We start from the raw sequence: 13,426 nt of genomic DNA on the forward strand, positions 1-13,426 counted from the left end.
CCCTGAGCTCTGAGCCCTTACCAAGGCCGGTGGCAGCGGTACATTTGTGAGTCAGGCAATGTCAGCACAGTTTGTAGTTGACAGATGAAGAAGCAAAGTGATTTTTCCCAGCACTTAGACACAGGAGCTGGTAACAGAGACTTAACAACTCACTGTGCATCAGCCAAGCTGTGTCTGTGTTTCTGCTCTCAGCCCACAGAAGATCCAGCTTAGCTGTCTTTCTCTATGGACCAAGTAGAGTTGTTACCTGGCCTTTAGTGGCAGACTTAGAGGTTTTAAACACATGTCCAGACAATTAGTGGGGCTTAGTCATTCCATGAGTATCTGCATATGATGGTAACTTGCTTTTGTGCTAAGCTTTGAAATTACCTGGCACGTTGTTGGCAGACCATGCAATAAAATTCCCAAATCCTGGTCCTTGGAGCTGTGCTTTAAGCACTGGCCTGTCAGTTCATTTAAAGCTGCAGCAAACCAGGCACCACTTTGTAACAAAGCTTGAGCATGAACCACAGGAGACTGAATTTTCTAGTGTAGGTACAGTATGGGCTTTGAAATAGGATCTGTTTCTGACTCCAGCTGTTTCTTCATTAGCCTTTCCAGGCGGAGTAAAAGCTGATGGGCACCAGAAAATTTCTTTGTCATCTATTTCTCCAGTAATTGCTCCACATGTGTGTGGTTCAAGAGTGATGTAAATCATCATCTCCCTCACTCTATTTATCTGTTTCTTCAACAGGCTCTCATGGTAACCAACAACTACTGTATTTAAAGAATGCACTGTACCACACCTACTCGGTACAGCACTTTGCAATGGAATAGTGAGAGAAAGAGGGAAAGAAAGAGGGAAAGAAAGAGGGAAAGAAAGAGACAGAAAAAGAGAAAGACAGAAAGAGTGAGATAGAGATGAAGGTAAAAAAAAAAAAAAAGTTTAGATTTATTTCTGGAGTGACTATGAATACCAGATCAGCTAACTGCAGTTTAGGAGGTCTTTCTATATGGTCTACCCAGTCCCAGTTATTTTAATTCTGTGTTGCCAGCTGGCCTCTGCAGAAATCTATTCAGGGTTCAATTCTAAACAGTAATGTTTGGGAAAAGCACAATCTAAACCAGACAGATCTGTATGTGTTTAGGTTTTGCTTTCTTTCCACTTTTAAATATTAAAAATTGACTCCAGCTGTGGGGTAAAGTAACGCCCAACCTATAAAGACACCGACAAATAAATCACAATGCAATTTGCTGTGCATTTTCTAAGGTCTAAACACCAGCTCTTGAAAGGAATTTTCCATGATTACATCTTGGGAAGATATCTTAACTACCAGCAACTTGTTTTGGCTTTTATATTTCTTAAAAGTCATCCCATTCCAGCAGGGCCAAACCCTGCCATTACTTCTTCTCTGTCACATATCTCAGGAGTTAACTGAGCTATCTGATGCTACTTAGGACACAGGCAAAGCTTCACTCTCCCTCTCTAGCATGCTGTTAAGCAGAATAGTTACCTTGTGTGTCTATATTCCTCTTTTTACAAGGGTAAATCAGTGATCAACTGGTCACTCCTCTCAGCTGATCAATTCTGTTTGTGTCCCCATCTTTGCTGTGGCAAGTTCAGGCAGCCTTGCCTGAAGATAAAGCTTTTATTACTGTTCATCTCAAAGTCACTGAAGAGCAGAAGGTTTCCCACTTCATCGGGGCGCTGCCCAGAAAAGTCAAGTTTAGCTCCTGAATTCTGATCCAGCTCACCCTGGTTCATTTTGTGGCTCACAGCAATCACTCCTGCCTGTCCTACATTTCCTCCTCAAAAATGCATTAATATTTAGTGTTTGAGAAAGGAAGGAGATGGAAATTCCATCGTAAAGGCACAGCACTTCTCTTTTTCAGGGAGCAGCCATTAATCCACAGAGTCCTGTTAATCTACACAGCCGGGGTAATAATCTAGAAATAGCTCTGATGTTGATATCATTTTTTAAATTTATAAATTAACTTACAATTGAAAAAAGCTGTCTTTGAACCCAAACCCCTTGAACTATCCTATTTCAATTATTAACAAAACATTAAAAAAAGAAAGTTTCTGGCCATTGCCCTGTTCCTGCCAAAAGTTTGCAATGTAAATTTTTTGTGGGGAAAAAAAATTAAAGTAAAAATTCCTGACCAGTTCTGCTCTGCATGGCATTTCACTGGCGCTTACTCCGGATCTGCAAGTTTGTCTCCCCTTGAGAGCCAGCCTGTGGAATGCCTGCCCCACAAGGGAGGGGATTTAAGAGGTTCCTGCTGTTCCCTGCCTCCAGCTACGCTACCGCTGCCTTTGTGGCACTGGCTCAGTGCTTTGTGTAGTTTTGTTCTGGACCAGATCAGCAAAAAATAAAAAGAAAAGCATCAGCTAAAATATGGTTTTGTTTCTACTGGATCAGTTCCCTGATTCAGCCAGCTTTACATTGTCCTGACGAGGGCAATAGAGAAGAAATTGCTGGTGGAGATACTTGGAGCCTCTTGCACATCAGCCTGGTCACTAGAGGAACCCTGAAGTGCAACTTTATTATTAAAACACATTATTGGGCCCACAAACTGGTTTTGTTCCAACACCTTTGCCATCCCTGTTTGAACACCTATGCACAGATTCACTCCTGAGCAGTGTCAGACCATTCTTCTGAGCACCATCCTCCCTGCATTTAGCTGATTTTCTAATATATTACTGGTTACTCTCAGGAGGAGTGGTAAGACCTCTTCTTCATCTGGAATTCCAAAAAGAAGAAACAAGAGCATGTTCTTAAGATGAGAAGAAAGTGCACCCATAAGAATAAGGTAACTGTGAGAAAGACTTGAAAGGCCCAAAGCTGTTGCCAACAGCAAGAGTTGCAAAAATATCCAACCAAACCAAAAAGGTTTCAGTGAATGCAGCTGATGTAGAAGGTGAAGAAATACCACCAAAAAGACTGGAAAATGCAAAGTTTTAAAATAATGCATAGTGCATTTAATAGTAACAAGGGGAAAAAGCAGGGGTGATATATATGAAGTTTATTGTGATGAGTTAGATATTTCATGTTGGACAGTTTAATAAAACTTGAGAAACAAAAAGAATTATCAAAAGCAATCTCTAACCAGAAGGAATTGACTCCAAATTGTGACAATATCACAGATCTAAGAGAGATAAAAATACCTGCGCTTAAAAAGGGTGAGAGGTGGAGAGAGGGTCTGGAAATTTATAACTTAGAGAGCTTTGCAATGATTTAAAGTTATTCAAATAAATGCACATATATAGGAGCACCTAGCAAAAAAATATAAGAAACAGGAGCAGGGAATTGTCAGGAACACATCATGTTAAAGTAATGTTCTTTCCCTCTTTGAAAAGAAATTTACATCATGGAAAAGGGAAAGTAGATGTGATGTGTCTCAACTTTAGTAATATTTTTCACATTTTTCTGATGTTCTCATTCGGAAACTTAGCAGTCAGGCCTAGCTCAAACTGCTATGGGAAGGATGCACAAATACTTGGAAAATGTAATTAAAAAGGTACTCAGAAGGTAGCTCTTAAGAATTACCTGACAAACAGGAATAGTTGCATATGCTAGGTTTCATAGAAATCTGTCCTAAGCTTGGTACCATCCTGCATTTTCATAAGTGACTTGAATGATGGAAGACCAAACATACTTGTGAAATTCACACATGACCACCACATTGGCAGGCTTTGGGGGGCGGGGGGGGCAGGAGAGGAATTTGAAATGATATTGATAAATTTAAGAAATGGTCTGAAAGCAGTTAGGTGAAATTCAATAAGGGCAAGCACAAAGTCCTAGACTCAGGATGGGAAAATCTATTACATAAAGACAAAATAAATGCAGGAATGTCTCTTTCTAAAAATAAGGCAATTTTTGAAGCAGAAAGGAATCAAAATTGCAGTCCAATTTTTGTGAATCCTGTGGGCATTGAGAGTATCAAGTAATAAATGGGCACTCCTCTAAGACTTAAGCCTTAACATTTTACCTCCATGAAAGGTCACAGAAGTTCTCACATTTCCATTTCCTAAAAGACTGGAAAGGGGCAGTAGGCTGGCTTTGTTCTTCCCTGATGCTGAAACTCTTCCTTACTGTGCTACTGCTATAAGTTAAGGTGCATTTGGAAACCCTAGGAGGAAAGAATGAGGAAAAATATATGCCTTTTGTTTGCTTCATAAATATCACTATATCAGTATCGTGATCCTCTATAGTTTGCTGGCTGATAATATCCTGCTTGCATGGAGTTAAATCAAAGCAGGCTGTTAGTGAGAAGCTAGCAGGAAATTAAACAATATAGGGCCATACGTAAGTATAAATATATAAGGTCCCATCACGGAGAACACCAAGAGTCCCTGAGAAAGTGATGGAATTGATCCATGAGAAACAGCCCTTTCCATGGCTCTGAGTGTGCATGAGGTTTGTCACTGGAGAGAGATTTTGTTCCCTGGTGGGGAGGCATAATGGCCGCCACAAGAAATCTTTGTTGAGCACCAGCTCTGCAAAGAATAATTCTGCCCTCATCCCAACATAAGATCAAAAGGAGAGCAGCAGGCCAGGGGGACAGTAGAAGGTGTAGAAGGAAATTTGAGCAGGAGACGTGGAAGGAGCTGCTGCAGGACAGGCCCTCCGCAGGGAGGGAAGGGGGCCACCTGTCCTCTGCCTGCGCAGGAGGAGGAAGAAGGAGCTGCTGCTCTCACCTTCTGCTCTGCAGCCTGGCAAGAATGAAGAGATGAAGCTTCGTTTTAGTGGTGTTAATGATCTTGACTCCCTCAGACTTGTTTATAGTGTCGGCATTTCAAATATCCTTATACAGATCAAGGCGAACTCGGCTTTTAGAGCAACAGGAGGGAGACACGGGAAGCTTTTTCTGCAGAGCAAGATGTGCTGCCTACAGCTTCCTCCGCTCCCCAGGGAGTGGGTGTCCTCTGCCTCCCCCACTCTGTGTGGTGGAGCTCTGCATCTGCTATAGTTTAAAAAAACCCCAAAACATTCTAGTGGATATGAAGGGCGTAGGCATTTCAGAGACCTTGGGAGTTAAGTGGGTGTAGGAGATAGCGTGTATGTCCTACACAGACCGGCAGAGAGAAAGGGAGAGACGGTGCAGTGCTGGAAAAACTGAGCAAGTGACAAATGTTCTCTCTCTTAGTAAATGAGTAAGCAATAAAAGAAAATAAATACAAATTCACTGTTTTAACTCAGAGGCAGCTTTTGCTGTCTTCAGTGTGCATGCTTGTTCCTGAGCACTGCAGCCTCCAGCATCATGCAGTTTTAATGATGTCTCCACAGGCATACAGATGAATTTTGAGGAGATCAGTGGGACACATGGGTTGGTACTGTCTCCTTTGCAACCTATAAGAAATTGGTGGCAATTCTGCAAACAAGCTAAAGATCTCAATATTAATATGCCACTTAGAGCTACTCAGAAAATAACACCCACTTTTCCAAGGATGGCACTTGATTAAAATAAAAGTTTCCCTCAAACCCCCAAAGAATCTCAGTATTAAATCCAACTATTTTGCAAGCAGTGGCACATTTTTTTCCTTGTCATTATGCTTTAATGACAAAATAGAGACATTATTTTACCTTCCAATAATTTCTCTGGGTTTGATTACATTATTAGTCCTGTAAAGACTATCAACTGCTCCTAGAGAGAACCAGGTTCATGACAATATGACTGGCTGATATACATGAATTGTGGCTGTGTGGTCAGACGTGACAGTGTTAAACCAGTATTTGCTGCCTGAAGAGAGACTCTATTTGCAGAGGAAACTCTTTCCTGTGCAGAGGTGTTTAAATATAATTCAAGCACTTAAGATTTTGCAGACAGGTGATTTTCACTCTGTGTGTATTTACCTTCTCTTCTGCTGATAGCAGCTGAAGAGAGATCATTGCTGTCAGCTCTGAAGTGTCAAAGTGGATTGGAGAGGGAAACATCACCTGAGTCTGTCAAACCCACAGACCTGCACAGCAACACTACAGGTAATGGGGACACCTGCACCTGGGCTTTCCTTGCTGCCAGCAAACATTGCAGGAGGTGAGCTGAGGGCATCAAGCAAGGCCCACAAGGCTGTAGCAATGCTGGTAGCCTGGCAAAGAGACATTGAATTCATATAACATGTAAAGGGAATACATTTTCTTGCAGTTGTGGGTAGGACAGCATTGAAATACAACCACCAGCCTTTCCTATAGTACCCCTTTCTGGGCCCAGGTTTTCTGTGTTTCTACCATAAACACAAATATATTGCCCCTCCTAGCTGCAAAATGTGAGAAATCCAAACATAGGAGTCAGGTGGTATCAAACACTATGGAATTTATGTTTCCTAAATTCTTCAGCTGAAATCATGGTTGTATTCCAAGACCATGCTGTCTCTAGAAGTATGGGACTTCAGGTTGTGGTGCCTTTGCTTGCCAACTCTAAAAGAAAAAGGAAGGATAAATTAATCTCTTATGTGCTGAGAATGTGTTCAGCGAGCCACCTAGCTTGGAAGGGGTTTATGAAAAGGCTCAGTTCTACAAATATTTACTGCTATATTACTGTGACATTGTTCTGACAAAAAGTGTGGGCTTCCTATCAATTACCTAGGAGAGAGAGAAACATCCTAAACCAGGATCTTAACTCTAGATTCTGTTTTTCTTTTGAGGAGTAAGTAATTGCAACAGCTTTGGCTTTTATTTGTTCAGGTCTAAATCAGTTGTAGCCGATTAAATTTTATGTAAGGGAAAAAATCACAAATGAGACCAAGCAGATCAGATAATCCCTTGGTCTCCCTGTGGGCAGGGTGAGGTCAGTTCTTGCTTTAACCTTGCACCATACCAATTGCAAAGTATTGTTATATAATATCTTTTTCCTCCTGCAGAATGCACCCACATGGCAAGATGCTGAGTACATCTAGGTTATTTTCAATGTTCTTTCCATGCTTCCGTTTCTGCTTCTCTGTCCCTCACCACACTGTCCTGAGACGACTTTTTGTCACATGTAAATGTTCAGTTGTATGTAAGGCTGAAGTCTTGTGATTTTGAAGTATCTGCTTTTGCCTGTGGGAAATCATTAAGCACCACTGGTCAGCTAAAGAGTTGGGGGAATGTTAGTATTTGTTGGTGTACATCTTATAAATCATAAAGTAACTCAGAGCTCTGAGACTGTGCAAGTGCCTACACTACATAGGTGAAGGTTGCTGCTAAGCTCCCTGCTCTCCCTTGCGCTGCTCACCCTTGGAGGTATTTAGTGTGAGTTTCCCATCCTCTGCATGGACAGACATCCTATTTAAGATCAGCTGTGTTGATGAAAAAGATGAAGCACCTGTTCATGTTCTTCATTCCTGTGGCTTGCTCTTGGGGATGCAGGTGAACGTGCTTTGGAGCCTGACCCAAAGATTGGCTCAGGCCAGCAATTTTAAGTGTCTTTGATCATACAGTAGGATTTGGGCTTGCCTGCTTGGAGGGACAGGAATGCTTACATCCATCCCCTTGGGTGCTTAGAGAGGGGAGGACAGCAATCACATCTGCACCCAGAAAGGCAGTCTTGAATCTGACAAGTGCTCTGGCTTAATGGAATCCATTTAACACTGCCATAATTAATGCAGATGCAGAACAGATGTGAAGTTTCACCTGGCTTTTTACAGTTGCATGAAACTGAATTTGAAGCACATGAGAAAAGAGCTTGCACCTTCCTTGCTCTGGCATCTTTGGACACTCTTGCAATACTTGCAACTGAGCCCAACGTGAATGTTGTTTGTTGGTCTTGAAACTGGAAAGAGACATTAGTGTGGGATAGTTTTCACTGGGAAATTACATCATGTTAGAACATGTTGCTCGAGACTCCTGGTGACTACTACCACAGTGCAACTTCCTGCCATAAACAAGGCCTGTGAGACAGCTGTGGGGAGGCCAAGCATCACTGAGCTGGGCTGGTCCTGCTGTTGTTTGGAGCTCCTTGGGCAGAGGGTGACTCAGCTGCCACAGGCACTGCAGCCAGGACAGGGCTGAGCCCCAGCCCTCAGCATCATTCCAATGACATGGTGCAGGCATGCTCTGCTTGCTGGCTCTAAGTGCCAACAAGCTTTTTGTTTGGTTGGTTGTTTTGGTTTTGATTTTAATAGCCTATAAACAAGTAGATCATGCTTTCTTTTTTAATAGTCTCAAAACAAGCAAAATCTCCCCTCTTCTAAAAACTTTGCCTATGAAACCGTTAGTAAATTCAAAGTTTTTGTCTATGATTATTCTCACTGGATAAATAGGAAGCATAAACTGAGGGTAAGAGTTTAGGTCTTGTAGGGCTACAATACTTGAGCCATGTCTTTGGGAGTTTTCTCTACTTAATTTAAAAACACATCCCTTTCAATTCTCTTGTGGTGAGTATCACACACAATTTTAGTGAGAAGCAGCCCACAGTGAACCACTTCAAAGACAACACTACATTTGCAAAACAAGGAATTTCTCTCTGACAGTTCAGCATCAGCAGCATGTGCTGGAAAATAAGCATGCATCACGAGACAGTGTGCTACACATGGGGAATCCTAAACAAAAAACTGCTTATAATGACACTGCACACAGAGAGCTCACATGATTCTGAAGCAGCTGCTTTCAATGCCTTGGAGTTTTGAATTAAACTGCTGACAGCAAAGAGAAGTTGCTCTTTGGCTTCCTGTGAAAATCATTATTAGGGAAAAGAATTATCATTTTGCCATATTTGTACTGTGGAGTCTTAATCGGTGTTGCCAGAGTCAAATTTTTAACAATAACAAACACCAAGTGCCCCTTTCTTTCTTGAGAATATGGAGATTACAACTTCAGACGACATAAAATTGATCAATTGGCACTGAACTAATTTATTGCAAAAGCTTGATGTTTGCAACATGCTGTTTAAAACCACTGACACAGGGAACACTTGCAACCCACACCTGAGGATGATGGGTGACCTACAAAAGCTAAAATACCTGGCAAATAAGTTTTCCTTTGGCATTTTTCAAATTAGATATTTACTTTTCTTCATTATCCTTTATCTTTTTTTATGGGAAGATGTTCTTTCCTGGCCAGTTTTTAAATGTTCATTTGGAAACCTGAGACTGAGTTCTGCTTTTTATTAGGTATAATGTTAAAAACAAACAAAAAACCATTTTACAAGCAGATTTATCAATGCTATGACTGCTAATGGTAGGAAATCTACATCTGGGGATATGCAAGACAAAAACAGCTCAAGGTTATTTCAGACCACCTAGACCTGAAGGTGTGTGCAGTGCTACAAACCCAATCAGATCCCGTCCAGCAGCCTGCCCTGACCCCCGTCCTTGCACCCTGCAGCTCTGCAGCACATCAGGCAGCCTCCCCAACAGGCTGCAGCAGAACCTGCCATGCAGCAATCCCAGCTGAAAGGCAGTGTGTCCCAAACCCCTTTTCCTCTTGCCACCAGGGATGTACATCCATATTTGGACTAGGAAGGGCTTGTGATGCTGATTGGTGCCTGCCTGGCCATTGGTTTTTCTTGTCTAACTATGTAATACTTTTCACTAAAAATTAGAATTGGTTTTTTCTTCTTCTCTTCAGTAGGCTTTGTCTACACTTGGATTTTCAAAATTAACAACCTCAGGAGCTATATAGGCTAAAAAAAATGCTATCTCAGAAGGATGGGATTACATACAATGCTGTGATGTATAAAGGATGGCTCAGAAGCCATGTTCAGGCTTAAGGGCATAATCTCTACTTTGCCATTCCCATATCCCAGGACAGAGGGGAAAAGGGGGACGTATTCATACAAAAGATTCATCCTGACAGATAGCTAAGAATAGAAAAGACAAGGGGCTGAGACAAAACTTTACAGATATGACAAACACAGCTTGCATCCAATGTAAAAAGTTAAGGAAAGCCTGTTATACCCTGCAAACTCCAAAATACTGTTTCTCAGGGAATTAAAATCACCCTCTAGGAAAAAAGGAAAGAATAAAACCTCATCAAAATGTCAAAGACATAAACTCCCCCTGGCTTACAGTTTCTGTGCGGATTTGAGCTATTTATAAAGCCAATCTCCACGGTTTCTGTCATACATTGCTGCTACGCATGTCCTGAGCTAGCAAACTAGTGGATACAAACGTGATCTATATAACCATGGCAATAAGTGAAGATATCTGTGCACACTCCATGTTGCACTTATTAAAATAACAGGAATTGCTGCATTTGATTTATAAAGAGATGAGTAGGTTTCTGCATGAAACTCTACTAATAGTTGAAAAAGCCTGTTCTACTATGGACTGAAAATGGTCTCTCCCCACCCACGCATGCATCTGGGATTTGATCACCAACCTTTAGGAGAAACCCACAAAACCTGTTCCACTTAGCAGAGTATATTACAGGGCAAAGCAAAACCTAGCAGGCTCAAGATTTGGGTGGAATCCATTTATTCCACATGTGCAAAGACTGGATGGGGAATTGCAGGATCCATAACACCAGAACCTCTCCATGTGCTACACGCATAAGCTACTCTTGATTGAAATCCTGTAAATCTTTTCCTCATATAATATGTTTCCTTGTCTGGTATAGCTTGATTTCAATTTCAACTGCTCTTTTTTTCCTTTCCATCATGTTCAAAACTATCATAAAGAGTCTGTAAACTCTGCATCACAAACAGCTTTCTACTAATAAAAAAAGTATTTTCAAAAGAAAGATCAGTTCATCATGTCTAAGTTGAAAAAGGACAGTATCATGCAGCCAGAGGTTAAAAAAAATAATCCATTAATCTTAAAATTATTCTAATATGGCAAAAATGTAATAAATACAGAAAGGAATGTTCTGCAGACTCTATATGAGAAACCAAATTTCTGGCAAGAAAATAAATACTCCAAAGAAAGTTAAAACTCATGAAACATCCCTGATGGAGGTATTTTCTATATATATTATTTCTGAGAACTTGAGTACATATTCTAACGAAACTGTCTATGTCTAAAAAATAACCCAAATCACAGGCAAAAGTATTTTTCTCCACCAACAAAGTAAGGCTGCTCTTCAGTGAAGTACCTAAAATCCACCATTTGCCTGAAGAAAATGTAATGCACCCCCAGGACATACCCTTGCAAAATCCTGTTTACTTACATGGCCATAGTGTTCCTCACCAAAGAAAACATCTGCACTTCTGCAGCAAATGCTTCAGGGATCTCTACTTGCTCTTTCAGGAAACATCTGTGTCAATATACCTCATTGAAGATGTTCCCTGCAAAAGAATTCTATCACCATGTTCTTGATTTATTATTATTTACTATTGTTCTGTCCAAATATTTCCAAATTTTATCCCCATCTCTGAAGATCTGTATGTCCTTTGCTTGTTTGGATGGTTTTACAAGGATGAAAGCATTTCCAAAACACTACAGTGAGTATTGCTTTAGTTATAGCAAAAAAAAAGGGACTTTGATCTTTGGTATTTATAAAAGCTAGTTTGTAATCAGGGTATCTTATCTGTTCTTAGAACACAAAATGGTACATTTATGAAAACAGAACTCCTGGGGAAATGAACCTATTGAATCTTAATTTAAAATGCATAGGCATATAAAGGTTTTGTCCTTTGTAATGTGAAGAAAGCTTGTTTCCAATTCTTCAAATATTTTAACAAGGAATATTGTGTATATACAAGCTTTGTGATATCAATTGACTGGTTATTAAACATATTTGAGCTCTTCCCCTGCTCCCAGCACACTCACACACTCACAGACCTATGTGATATTCATGTTAACAATTTATTTCTTGGAGGGAAGAAACCAGTGTGTTCTCAGGCCAGTTATCCTGGAGGTTGCCTCAGGTTATTTTATTCTTTATGTTTAATTAATATTGCAGGGATTTTATGGATTTACCAAAATACCATAATTTTTATTTTTAAATCACTATTTTTTTTAAATCACTATTTTTTTAAAACAGATTCAATCCAGATCGGACCTTATCATACTCTGTTTCAGTTCACTGCCACCATATGTAAGTGTTGTCAAGGCTTAATACATAAAGTATCTGGCTCCAGGGCTGGTTTCAGTGTGGTTTTGGAATAAAGATTTTATAATATGCAGTTTCCTTCCTCTGAAGTTAGTGGGAATAAGGTTTCTGAGGCACAGGTCATCTCTTCAAAGGCACATAGGCACCCAAATCCTGTTTAAGGATGTTCCACTGATTCAAAACAAGGTGCCTGGCTCATTCCCTCCAAAGAGGGGGGATTTCCTAAACCACAGATAGAGCCAGGTTAAACAGGCACTCGGGCACTCCCCAAGCAATTTCTCGACTACTTTTCTCCTATCCTTACTGCCAGGCCACTTACATAAGATATAGGCAGGACATGCCCTTCTTTTCAGACTCAATTTATTCAAGCAGAAACATCCTCAGACTGATCCAACTCATGCCATGGATGAAATGGAAAGACCTGATGGACTTTTGCCCTTGGATTGCTTGGGTTTCAGTGATGTTACTGCATACACGTGTGCAGTGAGCTTGCTGCACAGACCATCTGCATACACGTGCCTCTGGTGTGGACATCTGGTGCTTCTGGGAAACACCAGATTTGCTGAGCAGGAGCAAAGCAGCTGAATAGCATGCAGGCAATGGCGTTGATAGTGTCCAGAAGCACTGTGCCTTTTGTGTCTTCTCTATGAACGTGCAACCTCTGAAGCTGCCTCAAAGCACCAGATCTGCTATGTTGGTGTGTGGTGACAACAGCACGTGCCTCCAGCAGAATTTATCTGCTGCAGCACAGTAGTCACGGCTGTGAAATCTGGAGGCATGCCAGTGCACTTGGAGCTGTTGTACTGGACCTTCAACTAAAGCTGCTGTACACCCAGAAAGTCAGCCAAACATAGTAAAATCTTCAAAACGAAATTAAAACTCCACAACAGAAAAAGAGGACAGGTTTTGGGAAACTCGGATGTATGGCTTTTTGACTCATAGCACCAAAAGTATGTCACTTTGCTCAGTTGTCCCTTGGGTTCTTACTTTCTTATTTGGACTTTCTGATAGATCAATGTTTTGTGACTTCTTGGGATGTGTGTGGACAATAGCAGATTTAGGTCAGAACTTATAGTGGCAGAATAATGGTTTCAGCTCTGTACATGTTTATTAGGGAGAACAGTTTTGAAGGGGCCTTGTGGCTTTAGCTGTTTTAAATGGTGCATATGACTGGAGGAAGAGGAAAACATACACACAAGAGTGTGTCAATGTGTATACAGAATTTAAATCATCAAGCCATCAGGATGTGGATTGGGCATGTTTGGCTGCAGTACAGGTCCTGCCATAAGTCAGGTAATAAGGAGCACGGAAGAAGCCTTGCTGCAGGTTATGTTACTCTGAAGAGCTGTGTCACTGATTTCACGAGGAGAAAATACAACCCTCAGATACCTATATTAAAGTAGAAAACTTCATTTGAGCAGCTATTAAACTGGGTCATCCAAAGAACAGCCTTGGGCTTCTGGCATTTTCCAGAC

The sequence above is a fragment of the Corvus brachyrhynchos genome, unplaced genomic scaffold (assembly GCF_000691975.1).
Source record: "Corvus brachyrhynchos isolate BGI_N302 unplaced genomic scaffold, ASM69197v1 scaffold302, whole genome shotgun sequence".
In the NCBI taxonomy this organism is placed as follows: Eukaryota; Metazoa; Chordata; class Aves; order Passeriformes; family Corvidae; genus Corvus; species Corvus brachyrhynchos.